Genomic DNA, 23,527 nt, shown 5'->3' with positions numbered 1-23,527 from the left:
TGATGCAGGCCATACTACTGATTACTCCATGGAGCTGTTTTCACATACCATGCCTGGATTATCAAGTGAAATGGTGAATTACCCAGGCCAAGATGAATCTGACATGGAGTGCACTGATGCACAGCCGCTGATGGATGATTCTGCTGGTACATTCACTCAGAGCACTACATTGTCCTCGCAGTGTACAGAGCCAGATTTTGACCCTGATGAGACTCAGGTGCCCCTTCCCGCACACTATACCACCATACACGGTGACACAGAGAAAGGTGCACATGACATAGAAGAGGAGGTGATGGATGACCCAGTTGTTGACCCAGATTGGCATCCATTGGGGGAAGAGGGTGCTGCTTCCAATAGCTCAGATGAGGAGCATCCACAGCAGACATCGACATCGCAACAGCTGTTATCTGGCAGGCCCGGAGCACTCCAAAGACAGGTTCCAAACATCAAAAGAGTTGCTGGACAGCTTGTCCAGAGGGTCAAAAGATCACAGCGTGCTAGGCCGCAAAATGTCTGCCAAAGTAGGAAGAGTGCAGTGTGGCACTTTTTTGAACAAAATCCTCATGATCAGGCCAAGGTTATCTGTAAGAAGTGCGCAAAGACCTTTAGCCGAGGGAAAAATCTGAAAAATTTGAATACCAGTTGCATGCTTAGACATTTAACCAGCATGCACTTGCAAGCGTGGACACAACACCAAACCTCAAGTGCCACATGTGCAACTGATCACAACGAAGGTAGTCAGCAACGCTACATTGTTTCCCCCACTGTAAGCCCATCGGTTAGCACAGCAGCAAATGTTGAGGTGTCGTTGCAAGACCACAGCAGTCAGGGAATCCCACTGTTATATCAACGAAAGACTGATTCTAGGCCATCAGAAAGAACACCAACTCCATCACCATCATCAACCCTCTCTCAGTCCGCCCTGTCCACCGCTACTTCCACCATATACAGCTCTCAAGTCCAGCTCACCCTCCCAGACACTATCAGTAGGTCAAGAAAGTACTCAGTCTCTCATCCGCGTACACTGGGTTTGAACGCCCACATTGCCAAACTAATCTCGTTTGAGATGATGCCCTTTCGGTTGGTGGAAAGCACAGCTTTCCGCGAACTCATGGCCTATGCAGTACCACGCTATGACCTACCCAGTCGCCACTTCTCTCGCAAAGCCATCCCAGCCCTCCACCATAATGTGAAAGACCGCATTGTCCATGCACTCAAGCAGTCAGTGAGCGGAAAGGTGCACCTCACAACTGATGAATGGTCCAGTCGGCATGGCCAGGGCCGTTACATGTCCATCACTGCGCACTGGGTTAATGTGGTGGATGCAGGGTCCACAGGGGACAGCGGTGGTGGGACAGTGCTGCCTAGCCCACGGTATAGGAAACAGTTGGCTGTAGGCGTTCGACCCTCCTCCTCCTCCTCCAGAAGCGAAAGCTCGTCCACAGAGCGCAGTCGTACGAGCACTCCATCTGCAGCTGCCACTGTTGCACACGATGTGTCCCCCTATCGAGCAGCTAGTGGAAAGCGTCAGCAGGCTGTGTTGCAGATGATGTGTTTGGGCGACAGACACACCGCCGAGGTGCTGGCCGAGTACTTGAAGCGACAAACTGAGTCATGGCTGGGCAGTGTACATCTTGAGGCAGGCAAGGTAGTTAGTGATAATGGCCGTAATTTTGTGGCAGCCATAGCCCTTTCAAAACTCAGCCACATACCTTGCTTGGCTCACACCTTGAACCTGGTGGTGCAGTGCTTCCTCAAAAATTATCCGGAGTTAACAGCCCTGCTCCAGAAGGTGCGAAGACTGTGCGCGCACATCCGCCGGTCGCCTATACACTCCGTTCGTATGCAGAAGCTGCATCGATTGCTCCACCTTCCCAACCACCGCCTCATTATCGATATTGCAACAAGGTGGAACTCCACCCTGCACATGGTGGAGCGGCTGTGCGAGCAGAGGCAGGCCATAATGCATTTGTGGGAGGATACACGGCCAGGCACTTTGAGAGCAGACATGGAGTTGACAGGCGTGCAGTGGTCGAAGCTGAAAGACCTTTGTAAAGTCCTTCAGTGTTTTGAGGAATGCACACGGCTGGTAAGCGCAGACGACGCCATCCTAAGCATGAGCATCCCACTTATGCGTCTGCTCATGCAAACTTTGACGCACCTTAAGGAGCAGGCGTCTGCAGCCAATGTTGATGAGGAGGAAGAGGAGGAGGGAATCCTTGATGACATTCAGCCATTGTCTGCTCAGGGAGCTCTCCTGGACGAGGTGGAGGAAGAAGAGGAGGAGGAGGAGGATGATGGGGATGATTACTTAGGGGAGGAGGATGCATCTCGTGGGGCAAGTGAAAATGTTGGCGTGGCAAGGTCTGGTACAGGGTTTGTGCATGACTGGAGGGATGTGGATTTGCCAGAAAGTGCTCCTCCACCCAGCACTCGCAGTGCATCATTGACACCGGGAACATTGGCCCACATGTCAGATTATGCCTTGCGGATCCTAAAAAGGGACCCCCGCATTGCCAAAATGATGAACGATGACGAGTTGACGACTACTGGTTGGCCAGCATCCTGGATCCACGCTATAAAGGCAAATTACAAAACATCATGCCACAGGAGAACCTTGACCTAATATTGGCTAATAAACAAGCAACTCTGGTAAATCGGTTGCTTGAGGCATTCCCAGCACACAGCAGCGGTGATGGTTCTCACACGAGCCGTACGGGCCGGGGGCAGCTTGGCAGAGGTGTTCGTGGTGCACACAGCAGAAGTGGCATTGGAGACAGGGGTTTCATGACAATGTTGTGGACTGATTTTTCAAACACCGCTCACACAACTGGTAATACTGCATCGATGGAAAGTGACAGGAGACAGCAGTTGTCAACTATGGTTACAAACTACTTTTCCTCCCATATCAATGTTCTCCCACATAGGTCATTCCCCTTTGACTATTGGGCCGCTAAACTGGACACCTGGCCTGAATTGGCCCAATATGCCTTACAGGAGCTCGCTTGCCCAGCTGCAAGTGTGCTATCGGAAAGAGTCTTCAGTGCAGCTGGATCAATCCTGACAGAAAAAAGGACCCGTCTGTCAACCCAAAATGTGGATGATCTAACCTTCATTAAAATGAACCACGCATGGGTTTCCAAGGATTTTGTCCCACCTTCCCCTGATGACACATAGGGTGACAGAAAAATGGCTTGCTTTGGTCCACCTCTTCCTGGTACTTCACCTATTTTGCATCAGCTGAATGTCCAACATCAACATATGCCACTTTCTAAAACTCCCTAACTGTGCTGCCTCCCCCTCCACGGCCGGGGTCACCACCTACCGCACGACACCGTGCGAGTGCCGTTGCCCTGGACAGGTGGGTAGGCCGACTCTTGGGCGCGGGCACTGGCACAGGGTCCCTCATAGTGCAATCAAGTGTCTCTGACGGTGGTGGTGCACACCCGCCGTCAGACACACCGCTGTATTATGAGGGGCCCAGTGCCAGTACCGACGCCCACGAGTGGGCCCCCCTTGCTTGGGCAGGGCCCCAGCATTTGCAATCTTTACCTCTCCCTGCTCCTCCGCTGTGTAATCTGGGCCGTCAAATCCATACTGTGCCTGACACCGTCTGAGCCTGCCTCCTGAGACATATATTTTGAATGTGTACGCTATCCATACATGTTATCCGGGGATACGGTACCCTTTCTAACCTTTGTGCAATCACATGCAATCCATACTGTGCCTGACACCGTCTGAGCCTGCCTCCTGAGACATATATTTTGAATGTGTACGCTATCCATACATGTTATCCAGGGATACGGTACCCTTTCTAACCTTTGTGCAATCACGTGCATTCCATACTGGGCCTAACACCGTCTGAGCCTGCCTCCTGAGACATATATTTTGAATGTGTACGCTATCCATACATGTTATCCGGGGATACGGTACCCTTTCTAACCTTTGTGCAATCACGTGCAATCCATACTGGGCCTAACACCGTCTGAGCCTGCCTCCTGAGACATATATTTTGAATGTGTACGCTATCCATACATGTTATCCGGGGATACGGTACCCTTTCTAACCTTTGTGCAATCACGTGCAATCCATACTGTGCCTGACACCGTCTGAGCCTGCCTCCTGAGACATATATTTTGAATGTGTACGCTATCCATACATGTTATCCAGGGATACGGTACCATTTCTAACCTTTGTGCAATCACGTGCAATCCATACTGGGCCTGACACCGTCTGAGCCTGCCTCCTGAGACATATATTTTGAATGTGTACGCTATCCATACATGTTATCCAGGGATACGGTACCCTTTCTAACCTTTGTGCAATCACGTGCAATCCATACTGGGCCTGACACCGTCTGAGCCTGCCTCCTGAGACATATATTTTGAATGTGTACGCTATCCATACATGTTATCCGGGGATACGGTACCCTTTCTAACCTTTGTGCAATCACGTGCAATCCATACTGTGCCTGGCACCGTCTGAGCCTGCCTCCTGAGACATATATTTTGAATGTGTACGCTATCCATACATGTTATCCAGGGATACGGTACCCTTTCTAACCTTTGTGCAATCACGTGCAATCCATACTGGGCCTGACACCGTCTGAGCCTGCCTCCTGAGACATATATTTTGAATGTGTACGCTATCCATACATGTTATCCAGGGATACGGTACCCTTTCTAACCTTTGTGCAATCACGTGCAATCCATACTGGGCCTGACACCGTCTGAGCCTGCCTCCTGAGACATATATTTTGAATGTGTACGCTATCCATACATGTTATTCAGGGATACGGTACCCTTTCTAACCTTTGTGCAATCACGTGCAATCCATACTGGGCCTAACACCGTCTGAGCCTGCCTCCTGATACATATATTTTGAATGTGTACGCTATCCATACATGTTATCCGGGGATACGGTACCCTTTCTAACCTTTGTGCAATCACGTGCAATCCATACTGGGCCTAACACCGTCTGAGCCTGCCTCCTGAGACATATATTTTGAATGTGTACGCTATCCATACATGTTATCCGGGGATACGGTACCCTTTCTAACCTTTGTGCAATCACGTGCAATCCATACTGGGCCTAACACCGTCTGAGCCTGCCTCCTGATACATATATTTTGAATGTGTACGCTATCCATACATGTTATCCAGGGATACGGTACCCTTTCTAACCTTTGTGCAATCACGTGCAATCCATACTGGGCGTGAGAACGGCTGGCGAGCTGTTAAGCAAGCTACAGCACCTGTCCAGACAAGTACAGGGATTCCCTAGCGAGGAGACTTATTTCATTGTTTTCAATGTTGGGACAGCAATTTTTGGGGAGCACTTTACTCTGGAGAATGATAGATGGGGCCCACCATACACTGGAACATTCCAAAGGTGGACATCAGACACTGGAGCAGCATTTACAGGGCCCATTATACACTAGAGCATTAGAAATGGGGCCCATTATGTTTGGAGCATTATTTGGGCCCATAAGACAGTGGAGCTTCATCCATGGGGACCAACATATACTGTAGCATTATGTGGAGCTCATCATATACTGTTTCAAACATTATATGGGACCAATGATTCTGTATGGAGAAATAGATGGGCCTCGTCATGAGATGTAAAAAGTGAGGTATTTTTCATTGTACTATACCGCTATTTATCTGCCGTATCGGAGCATGATGAGTTGTGGTATGTGTTAAAGGGGCGCTCTTTCGCCCAGGGCACATGAAAACCTGCAGCCAGCCCTCCCCCCCCACAACTTTAGCCAAATAACCCCCATTTTTCAGTGCGTAACTTGTATTATGAAGTTAATTAAGGTTGACAAGCTTAAGTAAGAAGAATTGATGCTTTTGGCATTCAAATGGGCACTGTAGGTGTGTTTCCTGTCCTCCTCTCACTGCCGACTTTTATTCCCCATTGACTTACATTGGGTTTCGTGTTTCGGGACGACCCCGACTTTTCCCTATAATCGGACGATCTTGCTCGACCCGACTTTTGGAAAAGTCGGGTTTCACGAAACGAAACGCGACCCTAAAAAACCAAAAGTCGCTCAACTCTAATCCCCATCATCCTCCTCCTCTTCCTTTTCTTCCTCCACCTCCTCCAGGAGAGTTCCCTGAGCAGACAATAGCTGACTGTCATCAAGGCTTCCCTCCTCCTCTTCCTCCTCGGCTGCAGATGCCTGCTCCTTAATGTGCGTCAGTTTGCATGAGCAGACGCATAAGTGGGATGCTCATGCTTATGATGGCACCGTCTGCGCTTACCAGCCGTGTGCATTCCTCAAAACACTGAAGGACTTTACAGAGGTCTTTCAGCTTCGACCACTGCACACCAGACAACCCCATGTCTGCCTTCAAACTGCCTGCCCGTGTATCCTCCCACAAATGCATTACTGCCTGCCTCTGTTCGCACAGCCTCTGAACCATGTGCATGGTGGAGTTCCACCTTGTTGCAACGTCGATAATTAGGCGGTGCTTGGGAAGGTGGAGTAATCGCTGCAGCTTCTGCATACGACTGGAGTATATGGGCGACCAGCAGATGTGCGAGCACAGTCTTCGCACCTTATAGAGCAGGGCTGTTAACTCCAGATAATTATTGAGGAAGCACTGCACCACCTGGTTCAAGGTATGAGCCAGGCAAGGTATGTGTTTGAGTTTTGAAAGGGCTAAGGCTGCCACAAAATTCCGGCCATTATCACTAACTACCTTGCCTGCCTCAAGATTTAAACTGCCAAGCCATGACTCAGTTTGTTGCTGCAAGTAGTTGTTCAGTACCTCTGCTGTGTGTCTGTTGTCGCCCAAACACATCATCTTCAACACAGACTGCTGACGCCTACCACTAGCTGTTCGATAGTGGGATACCTCGTGTGCAACTGGCAGCTTCGAATGGAGTGCTCATGCAACTGCGCTCTGTTGATGAGCATTCGCTTAAGGAGGAGGAGGGTCGAACGCCTACAGCCAACTGTTTCCTATACCGTGGGCTAGGCAGCACAGTCCCACTGCGGCTGTCCCCTGTGGAGCCTGTATCCACCACATTACCCCCGTGCGCAGTGATGGACGTGTAACTGCCCTGGCCATGCCTACTGGACCATGCATCCGTTGTGAGGTGTGTTATGATGAGTCACCGATGGAGGAAAAAACAAAATACCAGCTAAGTCCAGAAAAACCAGAGAGGTTGGCAGCTATCGGATTGCAGACCCCTGGACCTATCCACAACAACTAGCAGTAACCGTGGGGGGTTCCTACGGTGCCCTAGACCCCTCGATCATAGCCGGAGAACTACATAGCCTAAAGGCAGAAAGGGGAAAAACTAAACTGCCCCAGAGCAGACCCTAAAGCAAAAGGCAGCCCCCAACATATAATGACGGTGAAGCAAGATGAAAACACTAACACAGATAGAATGATAGGTTGAGCAAATGATGGGGCCCAAGCTAACTACATAGGACAGGATAGGAAAGCTGCTGTCTGCCATCTGCAAAAACCCTATCAAAATGAGCCAACCGACTGATAGGAAAAAGAGGCCCTGAAGTCGCTAGGCTTCAAAAGACTATATCAGCACTCAGGTATATTCTGAAGACAAAGCAAAAGATCAACAGATCAGAGACAAAAATGGAATTCAGCTCACCCCCGGCAGGGGATGGCAGAACTCCCAAAAAACAAGGCAAAACAAAAACAAAACTGAAGAGTACAAAGCAGAGCAGAAAAACTTAGCTGTGAGATGCAGGAATCAGACTGGTCTCCAAGAATCCAGCAGGAAAATCACCAGCCAGGAAGAAGGGCGTCGGCAGCCTTATATCCAGTCCTCATTTCCAGCCACCCAGTCATCATCTAGCTGCCCAGGTGTTTGGTAATCAGCCTCACTACCTTCCTTCACCAGAGGAGGGAGTTCGTCAGACCTCAATGGTGAAGGGAAAAATGAACTCACAACAGAGGTGCACCTTTCCACTCATTGATTGCTTGAGTGCATGGACAATGTGGTCTTTCACATGCAGGTGGAGGGCTGGGATGGCTTTTCAAGAAAAGAAGTGCTGACTGGGTAGGTCATAGTGAGGTACTGCGTAGGCCATGAGCTCGCAGAAAGCTTTGCTTTCAACCAACCGTAGGGCATCATCTCTAACGAGATTAGTTTGGCAATGTGTGCGTTCAAACACAGTGTACGCGGATGAGAGGATGAGTACTTTCTTGTCCTACTGAGAGTCTCTGGTAGGGTGAGGTGGACTTGAGAGCTGCATATGGTGGAACTAGTGGTGGACATGGCAGACTGAGAGAGGGTTGGTGATGGTGTTGGTGGTCTTGCTGATGGCCTATACTCAGTCTTTCGTAGCAATAACATTGTTATTCCCTGACTACTTTGGCCTTGCGACGACACCTCAACATTTGCTGCTGGTGGTGTGCTTACCGGTGGGCTTACAGTGGGGGAAGCGATGTAACATTGTTGACTACTTTCTTTCGGAGCAGGTGCACATGTGGTACGTGAGGTTTGGTAGTCCGTCCACGCTTGCAAGTGCATGGTGGTTAAATGTCTAAGCATGCAAATGGTATTCAAATTTCTCTGATTTTTCCCTCGGCTAAAGGTCTTTGCGCACTTCTTACAGATAACCTTTGCCTGATCATTAGGATTTTGTTCAAAAAAGAGCCACACTGCACTCTTCCTACTATGGAAGACATCTTGAGGCCGTGCAAGCTGTGCTAATTTGACCGTCTGGCCAAGCTGTCCTGCAACTCTTTTGGAAAAATGTACCCAAAATACCACCAGCTATTTGGTACTGTAAAACAAGGTACAAGGTGTATATAGCATTGTGGAGAATTGGAAGCTCCCTAGAGATTTTAGGAGGCTGAACTATTATCTCAGGCCCACTATAGATTACACCTCAATTTAACAGGCTGAAATTGGCTGGTGTATGACAAAGTACAAGGTGTGTATATAGTATTGTAAAGAATTTGAATCTCCCTAGAGATTTTAGGAGGCTGAACAATTATCTCAGGCCCAATATAGATTACGCCTCAATTTAACAGGCTGAAATTGGCTGGTGTATGGCAAAGTACAAGGTGTATATAGTATTGAGGAGAATTTGAATCTCCCTAGAGATTTTAGGAGGCTGAACTATTATCTCAGGCCCACTATAGATTACACCTCAATGTAACAGGCTGAAATTGGCTGGTGTATGACAAAGTACAAGGTGTATATAGTATTGGGGAGAATTGGAAGCTCCCTAGAGATTTTAGGAGGCTGACAATTATGCTTTCAGCCCATGTATGGCAGCAGGCAGCCTAATAAGCAGGACTGCTGCACACAAAAGTGTGGAAAAATGAACCCTTGCTAACTGTGCAGAAAAGAGGAAGAAAAGTATTTTTGCTTTTAAAAAAGCAGTTTGCACAGCAGTATGCAAGCAACAATGCAGCTATCAGGGAGCCTTATAAGGCAGCCTAATAACCAACAGAGCTGCTGCACAAAAAATATATCCTCCCCTGTCACTGCACACAAACTGTTGTGTTGTACAGTGAAAATCGCTAACAGCAGAAGCAGTTTTTTTCTTCCTTGCCTAATGCTCTCCCTTATTCAGAATCAGCAGCAGCAACCTCTCCCTAATGCTAATATCGGCAGAAGTAAGATGGCATGCACGCCCTTTTATAGCCCCTGTGACACCACACAAAGCCAGCCAATCACTTGCATGCCATTCTCAAAGATGGTCGTGACCGATGCCCATGTCATCGCGTTGCCCACAGTGTGCGTCCTCCATCATTGGCTTAAAAGGGCACTGGAAGCATCACTTGAAACGCGACTTTGCCGCTCTGGTCGCCGACCTCGTGGCCGACCTCACGCTATGGTCGGGTTTTGTTTCATGAAACCCGACTTCAGCGAAAGTCGGCGACTTATAAATTTGACCGACCCGTTTCACTCAACTCTACTTGTATGCCTTGAATTGACTTCAAGTGTTCAAGTGTAATAATGCATAATAAACATATTACACTTGAATAACGACCAGCACAATAACCTACATTTTCTAATAACACTTAGAAAAGGTGTGTTTTATATAAGATGGAATTGGGAGCAAAATGTGACAAGCTCCTAAAAGCAATAGAATGAATGCAAAGTAGGTCCCAAGTGAAGCCAATGAGACTGTCGTATCCAGGTGTTGGTGTCTGAGATGAGCCTGTGGCGGTGACTTGCAATTTTTTCCTATCCAGCTCACATCTGTTTATTTTCATTAGTGGAGTCTACTGACAAGTGAACATAGTCTCAATAGGATTCATGGCGTCTCTGGCTTGTGAGAAGATTCTCTCTTCCTCTTGGAGTCCAAAGAAATAAATCAATACAGATGTGTTAACTCCTTCACTATCCTAAGAAAATATTGACAATTCCACGGAGCCCAAAATCATCATATATAACATTTTAATACAACTGTTCTCTCACTGGGAAAACCTGAAATGGAATAAGTAGGTGTCTTATGTTGTGTTAATGTTAAGAGTATTGTTGGCAATATTTGCTTTTATATTCTATACTTACAAACATTTATAACATAATTAGGGATCAGCAAACCAGAATGGCAATGTTTGGGGTTCGTACCGGACACCTAGTGACCGAACCACGAACAAAGATTTCTAAATGGAAGTTTATGTTACTGTTGGGTTCTCCAGCCAAATAAAGCTTATTAAAAGGCTGCAACGAAGCAAATCAACAAGCATTAAGGCTGTGGGCACTTCCAACCCAAGTATTGGCAGTGAGTGCACTGATGTCCAAATCCTTGTTATGTTGGCGGATGAGTACATGGGAGGGCTAGTGAAAATGATCAGCAGACCACCACAGGTGCCAACTGCTGTGTCTTTCTGCAGTGTGCAGACCGGCAAGCAGTGCAGGGGTGAGGAGGCAATGGAAGATGATGCATGGAATGATTAGGTTCAAGACTCCATATGGAGCTAAGACCAACCTAGTAACATGTGCAGTTCGGAGGAAGAGAAGGTGGTCACGCTGCCCCAACAGCACAGCAAAAGAGGGAGTAAGGTGCAAAAGCACAGCGGGCAGCTTCTAGTCAGTATGTCTGCTGCTACTGCTCATCGTGCCAAGGAAATGAGCAGACCAGTCAGTTCAAAGACTCTCCCTGGCATGGCATTTCTTCAGGCAAAGTGCTGATGACAACACATGGATTGTTTGCACGCTGTGCCATCAGCCTTAAGCGAGGCATAAGATTTCTGAACCTGAGCACTGTCATACTCGCCATATCTGTCATGTCCACCATGTCTATTTTGCCTCATGACCCCTGGAGCGGTGTGCACGCGCATCTCATGTCTGCTATCCTGCATGTTCCCTAGAGCAGTGTGCACACTCACCTCATGACTGTTGGGCTGCAAGATGCCTGCGTTTCTGCTCTGCCTTCTGTGATCGTCTCTGCATGTCTGAAACCCCTGATCATGTGACCCTTCCTAGGATCCAGCACTGTCTGGTTCTGCAATCATCTCTGCATGTCTGAAACCCCTGATCATGTGACCCTTCCTAGGTTCCAGCATTGTCTGGTTCTGCAATCATCTCTGCATGTCTGAAATCCCTGATCATGTGACCGCTCTCTGTGATCCTGGAGGAGCTGAACTGGAAGTTCTCCCCTGGTCCTGACCCGGAAGTGGAGGTGCTAATGCCCTATATCAGACCGCCCCTCCCTATGCTCAGGGCCTGAGTATTGTGTTGCTTCCCTGCATGGCTGCTTGGTCTGCTGGGTTGCTCCCTCTATTCTGTGCCCTTGCACTTTGCTCTGTCGTGCGTCTCTGCACACGCTCCGTGCTCGTACTCCGCCTCTTGTCCCATGCCTTGTCTTATGTTTGTCCGTTGTGCCATGTTCATCCCTGTCGTGCTTGGACTTGTAGTTAGTGTTGAGCATTCCGATACCGCAAGTATCGGGTATCGGCCGATACTTGCTGTATCGGAATTCCGATACCGACTTCCGATATTTTTTCAATATCGGAATTCGGCATCGGAATCGGAAGTTCAAAGTTGATTGACAGCATGACGTCATCATGATGCGCGGTGTGTGCGCATCATGATGCGCCGTCATTTCGGGCCTTCCGGGGGTCTCTGCCGGCCTGCCGGGGGGCTGTGTGGACTGCCCGGGGTCTGTACCGGCCTGCCGGGGGGCTGTGCCGGCCTGCCGGTGGTCTGTGCACCCTGTGGGGGTCTGTACCGGCCTGCCGGGGGGCTGTGCCGGCCTGCCGGTGGTCTGTGCACCCTGTGGGGGTCTGTACCGGCCTGCCGGGGGGCTGTGCCGGCCTGCCGGTGGTCTGTGCACCCTGTGGGGGTCTGTACCGGCCTGCCGGGGGGCTGTGCCGGCCTGCCGGGGGGCTGTGCTGATGTCCGGGGGTCTGTGCAAGCATCGTCCGATGGGACTACAAGTCCCATCTGGCGATGCCTGCTACCATGACAGTGATTGACACATTAGCCAATGATGGGACAGTAGTAGTCCCATCATCCGGCTAATGTGTTAAATGTTAAAAAAAAAAAAAAAAATACTACATACATACTACATGCATGCTACATACATACTACATGCTACATACATACTACATGCTACATACATACTACATGCATGCTACATACATACTACATGCTACATACATACTACATGCTACATACATACTACATATATACTACATACATACTACATACATGCTACATACATGCTACATACATACTGCATGCTACATACATACTACATACATACTACATACATACTACATGCATGCTACATGCATGCTACATGCATGCTACATACATACTACATACATACTACATACATACTACATGCATGCTACATACATGCTACATGCATGCTACATACATACTACATGCTACATACATACCACATACATACTACATACATACTACATGCTACATACATACTACATATATACTACATGCATGCTACATACATACTACATGCTACATACATACCACATACATACTACATACATGCTACATGCTACATACATACTACATATATACTACATGCATGCTACATACATACTACATATATACTACATGCATGCTACATACATACTGCATGCTACATGCATGCTACATACATACTACATACATACTACATGCTACATACATACCACATATATACTACATACATACAATACATTCATACAATACATACATAGACATACAGTACATATAACATAGAGTAACATACTTACCAATACTTGTCACATTGTTCCCCGAAGCCATTGTCTTTTCCGGAATAAATATTAACATAACAAACCACAAAAATACTCACCCACGATCCGAAGCAGTCCACGAGTGTGTCCCACGACGATCTTGGGTAGAGAACTGCAGCATCAGATGATGCTGCCGTTCTCTACGGGCTGCAGGAATCCAATGACGGAAGGTAGGTATCCTTCCGCACTGTATTCCTCCGCCACTTAAAAAAAAAAAAGTCCCTAGTCTCACTTTATGCCATTGCTGCGTGGGAAATTCAGCAATTTCACAGCAATGGCATAAAGTGAGACTAGGGACTTTTTTTTTTTAAGTGGCGGAGGAATACAGTGCGGAAGGATACCTATCTTCCGTCATTGGATTCCTGCAGCCCGTAGAGAATGGCAGCATCAGCTGATGCTGCAGTTCTCTACCCAAGATCGTCGTGGGACACACTCGTGGACTGCTTCGGATCGTGGGTGAGTATTTTTGTGGTTTGTTATGTTAATATTTATTCCGGAAAAGACAATGGCTTCGGGGAACAATGTGACAAGTATTGGTAAGTATGTTACTCTATGTTATATGTACTGTATGTCTATGTATGTATTGTATGAATGTATTGTATGTATGTAGTATATATGTGGTATGTATGTAGCATGTACTATGTATGTAGTATGTATGTAGCATGCATGTAGCATGCAGTATGTATGTAGCATGCATGTAGTATATATGTAGTATGTATGTAGCATGCATGTAGTATATATGTAGTATGTATGTAGCATGCATGTAGTATATATGTAGTATGTATGTAGCATGCATGTAGTATATATGTAGTATGTATGTAGCATGTAGCATGTATGTAGTATGTATGTGGTATGTATGTAGCATGTAGTATGTATGTAGCATGCATGTAGTATATATGTAGTATGTATGTAGCATGTAGTATGTATGTAGTATGTATGTAGTATGTATGTGGTATGCATGTAGCATGTAGTATGTATGTAGCATGCATGTAGTATGTATGTAGTATGTATGTAGTATGTATGTAGCATGCATGTAGCATGCATGTAGTATGTATGTAGTATGTATGTAGTATGTATGTAGCATGCAGTATGTATGTAGCATGTATGTAGCATGCATGTAGTATGTATGTAGTATGTATGTAGTATGTATGTAGCATGCATGTAGTATGTATGTAGTATGTATGTAGCATGCAGTATGTATGTAGCATGTATGTAGCATGTATGTAGTATGTATGTAGTATATATGTAGTATGTATGTAGCATGTAGTATGTATGTAGCATGTAGTATGTATGTAGCATGCATGTAGTATATATGTAGTATGTATGTAGCATGTAGTATGTATGTAGCATGCATGTAGTATGTATGTAGCATGTAGTATGTATGTAGCATGTAGTATGTATGTAGCATGCATGTAGTATGTATGTAGTATGTATGTAGTATTTTTTTTTTTTTTTTTTTTAACATTTAACACATTAGCCGGATGATGGGACTACTACTGTCCCATCATTGGCTAATGTGTCAATCACTGTCATGGTAGCAGGCATCGCCCGATGGGACTTGTAGTCCCATTGGACGATGCCTGCACAGACCCCCGAAGCCTGCACAGACCACCGGCAGGCCGGCACAGCCCCCCGGCAGGCCGGCACAGCCCACCGGAGCCTGCACAGACCACCGGCAGGCCGGCACAGCCCCCCGGCAGGCCGGCACAGACCACCGGAGCCTGCACAGACCCCCTGGCAGGCCGGCACAGCCCCCCGAAAGGCTCGTACAGACCCCAGAGAGGCTGTACAAGGCAAAAACAGGGTTTTTCTTATTCCGATACCGGAAGTCCCATAGACTTGAATGGGACTTCCGGTATCGGAATCGGCGATACCGATACTTTTTTTAAAGATCGGCCGATCCATTCCGATCCGATACTTTGAAGTATCGGACGGTATCGCTCAACTCTACTTGTAGTCCTTCTGTTATTCTCTGCCTTGCCTGTTTCTGCCATGTCTTGTCTTCACTATGCTCTGCCTTGTGTTTTCTCCTCTGTTCTCTGTCTATGCCTGTTACTCCTGCTCTCTGTTCTACGGTGCTCTCTAGCACGTTCCCTGGCTAGTCCCAAGGCTTTACCTTGGCCCGGCTCTGGGCTTCAGCCTATGCTCCTATGCTCCTTGCTCTGACCTGACTCCGTGTTTCTGCCTATGTTTCCGTTCCTGCTTCCGTATTCTGCCTATGCTCTGCCCTGTTTCTCGTCTTGCCTTGCTTTTCTGCTCCGTGTGCCCTTTGCATGCGCCTGGCCTTCCTAGCCTCCTGTTTGTGCCTCAGCCATGCCTGCCCTAGCTGTGCCCACCTGCTTGTGCCTCAGCCGAGCTCATCGGTCAGTGACAGCTGTGTCGCCTGCCATGCCTCAGCCGGTTTCGGTGGAGTCTTGCCTGTCTGTCAGTGCCGCAGCCCGATCAGCTAACCAGTGCCCCAGCCATGCTCTCTGTGCTCCCTTGCACCTCATGCTGTTTCTGCACTGTTCTCTACGTGCTCTCTATAGCACGCGTAGGCCTCGCCTGCCCATGGCATACCTCCTCGTGCTTCTGTAAAAGTGCGCGCAGGCTTTGCCATGTCCCCTGTCGTGCCCTCTTGCACGCACAGGCCCTAACCCTGTCCTTGAACCATGACCCTGGAGTGCCTCTCTGCACGCGCAGGACTCTGCCTCGCCTGACCCTGGCGTGCCTCTCTGCACGCGCAGGACTCTGCCTCGCCTGACCCTGGCATGACTCTCTGCACGCGCAAGACTCTGCCTCGTCTGACCCTGGCATGCCTCTCTGCACGCACAGGACTCTGCCTCACCTGACACTGGCTTGCCTCTCTGCACGCGCAGGACTCTGCCTCGCCTGACCCTGGCGTGCCTCTCTGCACGCGCAGGACTCTGCCTCGCCTGACCCTGGCGTGCCTCTCTGCATGCGCAGGACTCTGCCTCCCCTGACCCTGGCGTGCCTCTCTGCACATGCAGGACTCTGTCTTGCCTGACCCTGGCGTGTCCCTCTGCACGCGCAGGCCTCCGTCCTTGTGTCTGACCCTGGCGTGTTCCTTATCACGCATGGTGTTGCTAAACTGTCTTGTCTCCTTGCATGGAACCCTGGTTTGCCTGCCCGATGCCCGGAACCTGCCGATCGCTGCCAGAGATCGTAAGCCTGATGACTGCATCCTGATGTCCAGAGCTGATGTCCGCAGCCTGATGCCCTGATCATGTCGATCGTTGCCAGATGTCCGAAGTCCGATGCCAGCGTACCTTTGCCTGTTGTGAGTTCATTTTCCCCTTCGTCACTGAGGTCTGGTGAACTCCCTATTCTGGTAAAGGAAGGTAATGAGCCTGATTATCAGGCACCTGAGCCTAATGAGGATGACTGGCTGAGTGGAGTCACGGACTGGATATAAGGCTGCCGATGCCCTTCTGCCCTGCGGGTGATTTCTCTGTGGACTTCTAGGACACCAGTCTGATTCCTGCTCCTCTAAAGCTAAGTATTCTGCTTTGCCTGTGAGCATTCGTGTTTTGTTTTTGTTTTCCTTGCTTTTCTGGATTCTGCCATTCCCTGCTGGGGTGAACTGAATCTCCTTTTGCCTGTTGCTCTGTCTTCAGAATATTCCTGAGTACTGACATAGCTTTTTTGAAGCCTAGCGTCTTCAGGGCCTTTTTCACTGTCAGTCTGTTGGCTCTTATTTTCATAGGGTTTTTCATGGATTGCAGACAGCAGCCATCCTGTCCTTTCCTATCTAGTTAGCTTGGGCCCCATCTTTGCTCAGTCTATCTTTCTGTCTGTGTTAGTGTTTTCATCTTGCTTCGCCGTCATTATGTGTTGGGGGCTGCCTATTATTTTGGGGTCTGCTCTGGGGCAGTTTAGATTTCCCCTTTCTTTCTTTAGGCCTATTTAATTCTCAGGCTGTGATCGAGGGGTCTAGGGCATCGTAGGAACCCCCCACGGCTACTGCTAGTTGTGTTGATAGGTTCAGGGGTCTGCAATCCGATAGCTGCCAACTTCTCTGGTTTTCTGGACTTAGCTAGCATTTCTGTTTTTGCCTCCTACGGTGACTCAATCATAACATTTGCCTACCATCTTGCACATACCATGTCTTGGACCCTGGCATGACTCCTACGCACGCACCCTGCCTTGGACCCTGGCGTGCCTCCTAAGCACGCACCCTGCCTTGGACTCTGGCGTGTCTCCTAGCACGCACCCTGTCTTGGACTCTGGCGTGTCCTAGCACGCATCCTTCCTAGGAACTCTAGTGTAATCCCTAACACGTACCCTGCTTTGGACCCTGGTATGTTTTCTAGCACGTGTTATGCCTGGAACATTTGGCGTGCGCTTGCACGCACCTTGCCGTGTTTCACTGTTTGTGCCCTGCACCTGATTCCCTGTTTATGCCTTGCACCTGAATAAAGTGTGAAACCACGTTTGCTGAAGAAACTCTGTGACTTTGCTTTATGTTTGGTATCCTGTCCGTCCTGTTGCCAGATACTCAATACTGTCTTCCTGAGCCGGCCGTCTGGTCCAGCTGCTGTGGTGGCTCACCCACTTGGTCTTGCCCCTGACACTCCCTGTATAGGGGGTGGATTCTCACTAGGTCAGCTCAACCTAGGTGGGTGGGTGCCACGTCCCAGAGGGTCCACTCTAAAAAGGAAAACGACTCAGCGTAAGCTGACGCTCGTCACAGACACTACCTGCAAGACGAGGGATCTGAATTCCAAGCACGAGGTGCAGTGGAGTACAAACCTCAAAGATTATGATAGATCTGAGCCTCCTCCTGCTCCCTCTTATTTTATGATTTTGGCATATTCCTCCCACTGACTATCAACAGGGCCACATGTCTTCCTGTAAAGAGAGGATGTGACAGCACCATCACCACCACCAGCAGTGTCACCGAGCATCCCCACACCGTCCTATGAAAGTTTTCAGCTTTCCTTCCCCAAACCATCGAGAGAAAGAGTAAATATCCCCTTAGACACCCACGAGACATGGCTCTGAATGACAGCATTTCCATATTCCTGACCATTGAAATGCTGCCTGTTATGAATGAGTCACCGTATTAGGCAAAAAAAGAAATACTAGCTAAGTCCAGAAAACCAGAGAAGTTGGCAGCTATCGGATTGCAGACCCCTGAACCTAACAACAACAACTAGCAGTAGCCGTGGGGGGTTCCTACGGTGCCCTAGACCCCTCGATCACAGCCGGAGAACTACGTAGCCTAAAGACAGAAAGGGAAATCTAAACTGCCCCAGAGCAGACCCCAAAGCAATAGGCAGCCCCCAACATATAATGACGGTGAAGCAAGATGAAAAAAACACTCACACAGATAGAAAGATAGGCTGAGTAAATGATGGGGCCCAAGCTAACTAAATAGGACAGAATAGAAAAGCTGCTGTCTGCAATCCGCCAAAACCCTCTCAAAAACAAGAGCCAACAGACTGATAGGGAAAAAAGCCCTGAAGATGCTAGGCTTCTATATCAGTACTCAGGTATTATCTGAAGACAGAGCAAAAAGGAATTCAGCTCACCCAGCAGGGAAAGGCAGAAATCCAGAAAAACAAGGCAAAACAAAACCAAAACACAAATGCAAAAAGTAGAGCAGAAAACTTAGCTTTTGAGGAGCAGGAATCAGACTGGTCTCCAAGAATCCCTCAGAGTAATCACCCGCAAGGCAGAAGGGCGTCGGCTGCCTTATATCCAGTCAGCAATCCCAGTCACCCAGTCATCATCATTCTGCTCAGGTGCTTTGTAATCAGCCTCACTATCTTCCTTCACTAGAAGAGGGAGTTCATCAGACCTCAATGGTGAAGGGGAAAATGAACTCACAACAGCTGCCATTATGATTGGTGGAAACGGTCACTGTTAAAAACTGATGACTGTGGCTGTCCAGCAGTACGTTGTTCCCAGCCACCACTACTTTTCCAGGTGGGCCATCCCCAACCTGCACACACATGTTGCGGACCAAATCAGGACAGCATTACAAAGTACCATCAGTTGCAAGGTCCACATAACCATCGAAACGTGGACCAGTAAGCAGGGCCAGGGATGTTACATCTCCCTAACTACCCGCTGGGTAAAAGTAGTGGTGACAGGGAGAGAGGCAGAAGGCATTCTGGCGCATGTCCTACCACCACTGAGGATTGCTGGATGTTTCTCTGTCCATATTGCCTCCTACTCCGTTTCGTCAACCACCTCTTCCTCTGGTCACAGTAAGACCTGCACCATCAGGTTCAGCACAGCCAGGGGGAAATGAGAGCAGGCTGCTCTGAAACTCATCTGTTTGGGTGAAAAATTCCCACACCGCACAGGAGTTGTTGAAGGGAATCAAACAGTAGACAGATGAGTGGTTGGTACCTGTGAACATCAAACCCAGCCCGGTAGTATGTGTTAATGAGTGATATCTTGTAACAGCTCTGGGCTTTGCCAGTTTCACAAGAAGGAGAGATATTTAAGTTCATTTATATATACTGTATTATACTTTGTATCTCAGCAATATAAACCATTTATATAGAGGGTGATTTGTAGTACTAAATTTGATCAGCTCACCCTGTGGTTTGTTCTTGTCTGTTTTTCTGTCCGACTGACCTTGGTAACCAAAGCGATCATGTGATTTGGATCTGATTTGGATTTATCGGGTGCTCTGTATGTGTCATAATGGATCAATGATCAATAAGTACTGCTAGGGTCAGTCAACGTTGAGCGTATATCAGTAAGGTGTAAACCTCCACAGTCAGGTAGTTATTATCCCTAGGGATATACAGGGAGAGACAGAAATACACTATATGTCTAACAATGGTTTCTTGAGGCATATTTTGTCAAATCTATTTTTGGGGTTAACCAATTGCCTCTGTATTGAGATTATTCTCTTTTTTAAGTATACATTTTTTAACTAAAGTATTAAAAGTTAAATTTTGGAGAGTATTCTTTCTGTAAGTAGTTCCAAAATAACCAAAGTTGGTATTGGTGGGACCTACATGTATTAGACATTTATGGAATTTCTTGTGGATATGTGAATCAGTAGAAGAATTGAAGGACAATGGAAAATATTAGGTTGGTGTGTAGCAGAGAGGGAGTCAAAAGCTATCACAAATTCCTTCAAAGTGTAGTCTGCAAATTCTACTTTGACTTGTGAGCCAAAAATTTGTCTAAACAAGTGTCTAAGGGGTAACATTATTCCTTGTGGAGAATGACATGCCTGAGATGCCAGTCTAAGGGGCTACGTTTCTCCATGTGGAGAGTAAAATGCCTGAGAATACTGGTATAAGGAGACTAATAGGTCATGCATTACTCCTCCTGGAAATTACATATGCAAATTGCTTCTTGAGGAAGAGGACTTGAACTCTAGGGTCGTCTATTTGAAGTAAAAATGCTAAAAGTCAATACTGACCCTTTAAGGAGCTTTGTCATATGAATCAGGATAAAAGCCGAATCAGAATCTTAATTTGCAGACACTTGTTTTGGGATGTTCCCCTCATTAGTGCCAAGCGTGAGATCTGATTTGGCTGTATGACAGGCCTTTTACTAAGGGGTAATATCTAGCTTTGTGGAGAGTCACAAGCCTGATATGCCAGGATAAAGAGACTTGTAATAGATGGTAATAGTTTCAAAATTCCTCTTCTCTGAATTTGTATATTGTCTAAACTAGTGCTTCTCAGTCTGTAAGATGTCCTCTAGTTATTGGTGAGGCTGAGATGGGGAGGCTGCACTTAGAAAAGTAATTATAAACTGTGCAATATCTTCTTTAGCTACTGTAGTTTCTGCTTTAGCAACAAATGTTACTCCTTTTGAGATTTGCTTGTTATTTCAAGGTAAAATAAGCAGAATGTTTAATGTTAAGCTCACTCACCATGTTCTGGACGTTAAGGCCCCAAAACAAAAAGATTGAGAGTTCCTGGTTTAATCATTGATTTATTAAACACAACATGCAAATATTATTGACTGGGGGGAAATAAAGAGACTTTTGAGCTGTTTATTTTCATCTCTATTTACTGACTTTGCATTTGCATTGTGGTTGGCCTGACGTCTAGAGACCATGTTCTGCTTCAAGCACGATAGTGAAGAAAGCTGAGCCACGAGGTGAATTTTTTCTAAGAACTTGACCATAATTTGTTGCAGATAAATTGTCCTATCCTTTTGAACCTTCAAATTGTCCTTATTAACTCTGGAAAGCATCGTAATATAAACTGACAAGTATGAGCCAATGGTACACTCAATATGCGCTTTTCAGTCTTATGCTTGCATTCATTATACAAACAAGCTTACCTGTCACTTTTTCTGCCTAGGTAAATTATCAGACCACACATAAAGATGTAGTATTTCAAGCTAGATAGGCCACAGAGCAGCACAGTAATTATAGTGTCAGCAATATGGCAGTGCTCTCTAGATGCTAAATAATGAGGACATAGAGACCTTGTTTCATGGTAAATGCAGATGTCTCAAGACTGCATCAGAGATGACTTCGCATCACCCAAATAGATACATGAAATGTATTGTAGGTTGCAATTCCATGTGTAATAGAATAATTGTGTAGTGTCGGCGTCCCTGCACGTTTCTTCCCTCCCCCAGCGGCGACACCGACTCATTCATCGCCATGGCCCCCGTCCTGCACTTCCCTCTCCTCCAGCTACTGCCCAGGGTCTGTGCTCTGTTTGCAGATCCCTGAGCACCTTTGACTCGCTCCAGCAAACACTAGAGAAATCCGGAATGTCACAAACTGATGGAATCGGACCGCAATGGCGGCAAAATAAGGTGAAGATGGCAGTAAACAAGCATGAGAGTTGACTCAGGGACCTTAAGTTAGAAGCACCACTCCAACGCTGCAATAATATAAGACACTGTAGTGGTGCTTTAAAGTACAAAGTCAACCCTAGCAAAAGTAAAAGTGTTGTAGGGTCCGACATAGTGATCATTGCAAGCCCAGCACATGATCGAGATATGGTTACGGTATGGAAAGTTTTGAAAGTCATAGCAGTTTTTAAATGGATTATTTGAATTTTGCTGAATATTGTTTGCTTATTCTTAATGGCCAATCTATTGTGCAGAGACAGCAAGGCCATTAACATTAAGCAATTAATTTATACTGGATTTCTAATAATTCTGAAGGTCATAGCAGTTTTTTAAATTGATTTTTAGAAATTCAGAATAAATGAATTCCTTTCCTTTTGTTAATGGCCATTTACACAAGAATCTGAAATAAGCAAGTATCAGGATGTTGTAGTACAGAAGCCACAGTGCTCAGAATGTCTGACGTTAGCTAACGTATGGCAATGTATACAGAGGACTCTGATGGTTGCAGAAGAGGTATCGGCTTCCCACTTTCTATTTCTGCACTTTTTCTCATGGCTTCTCAAGAGCCAGACATGGCTACTGTGTGTGTAAATGTGTGTGATGTGAGTATTCATGTTTAAATTGAACTTATGTATATGTAAATATTCCTGTGCGAATGCATGTGTACAGTGGGGCAAAAAAGTATTTAGTCAGTCAGCAATAGTGCAAGTTCCACCACTTAAAAAGATGAGAGGCGTCTGTAATTTACATCATAGGTAGACCTCAACTATGGGAGACAAACTGAGAAAAAAAAATCCAGAAAATCACATTGTCTGTTTTTTTTTCATTTTATTTGCATATTATGGTGGAAAATAAGTATTTGGTCAGAAACAAAATTTCATCTCAATACTTTGTGATATATCCTTTGTTGGCAATGACAGAGGTCAAACGTTTTCTGTAAGTCTTCACAAGGTTGCCACACACTGTTGTTGGTATGTTGGCCCATTCCTCCATGCAGATCTCCTCTAGAGCAGTGATGTTTTTGGCTTTTCGCTTGGCAACACGGACTTTCAACTCCCTCCAAAGGTTTTCTATAGGGTTGAGATCTGGAGACTGGCTAGGCTACTCCAGGACCTTGAAATGCTTCTTTCGAAGCCACTCCTTCGTTGCCCTGGCGGTGTGCTTTGGATCATTGTCATGTTGAAAGACCCAGCCACGTTTCATCATCAATGCCCTTGCTGATGGAAGGAGGTTTGCACTCAAAATCTCACGATACATGGCCCCATTCATTCTTTCATGTTCCCGGATCAGTCGTCCTGGCCCCTTTGCAGAGAAACAGCCCCAAAGCATGATGTTTCCACCACCATGCTTTACAGTAGGTATGGTGTTTGATGGATGCAACTCAGTATTCTTTTTCCTCCAAACACGACAAGTTGTGTTTCTACCAAACAGTTCCAGTTTGGTTTCATCAGACCATAGGACATTCTCCCAAAACTCCTCTGGATCATCCAAATGCTCTCTAGCAAACTTCAGATGGGCCCGGACAT

Source organism: Dendrobates tinctorius, unplaced genomic scaffold (genome assembly GCF_039654945.1).
Source record: "Dendrobates tinctorius isolate UK_male_01 unplaced genomic scaffold, ASM3965494v1 ptg000231l, whole genome shotgun sequence".
NCBI lineage: Eukaryota > Metazoa > Chordata > Amphibia > Anura > Dendrobatidae > Dendrobates > Dendrobates tinctorius.
This window is presented reverse-complemented; position numbering follows the sequence as displayed.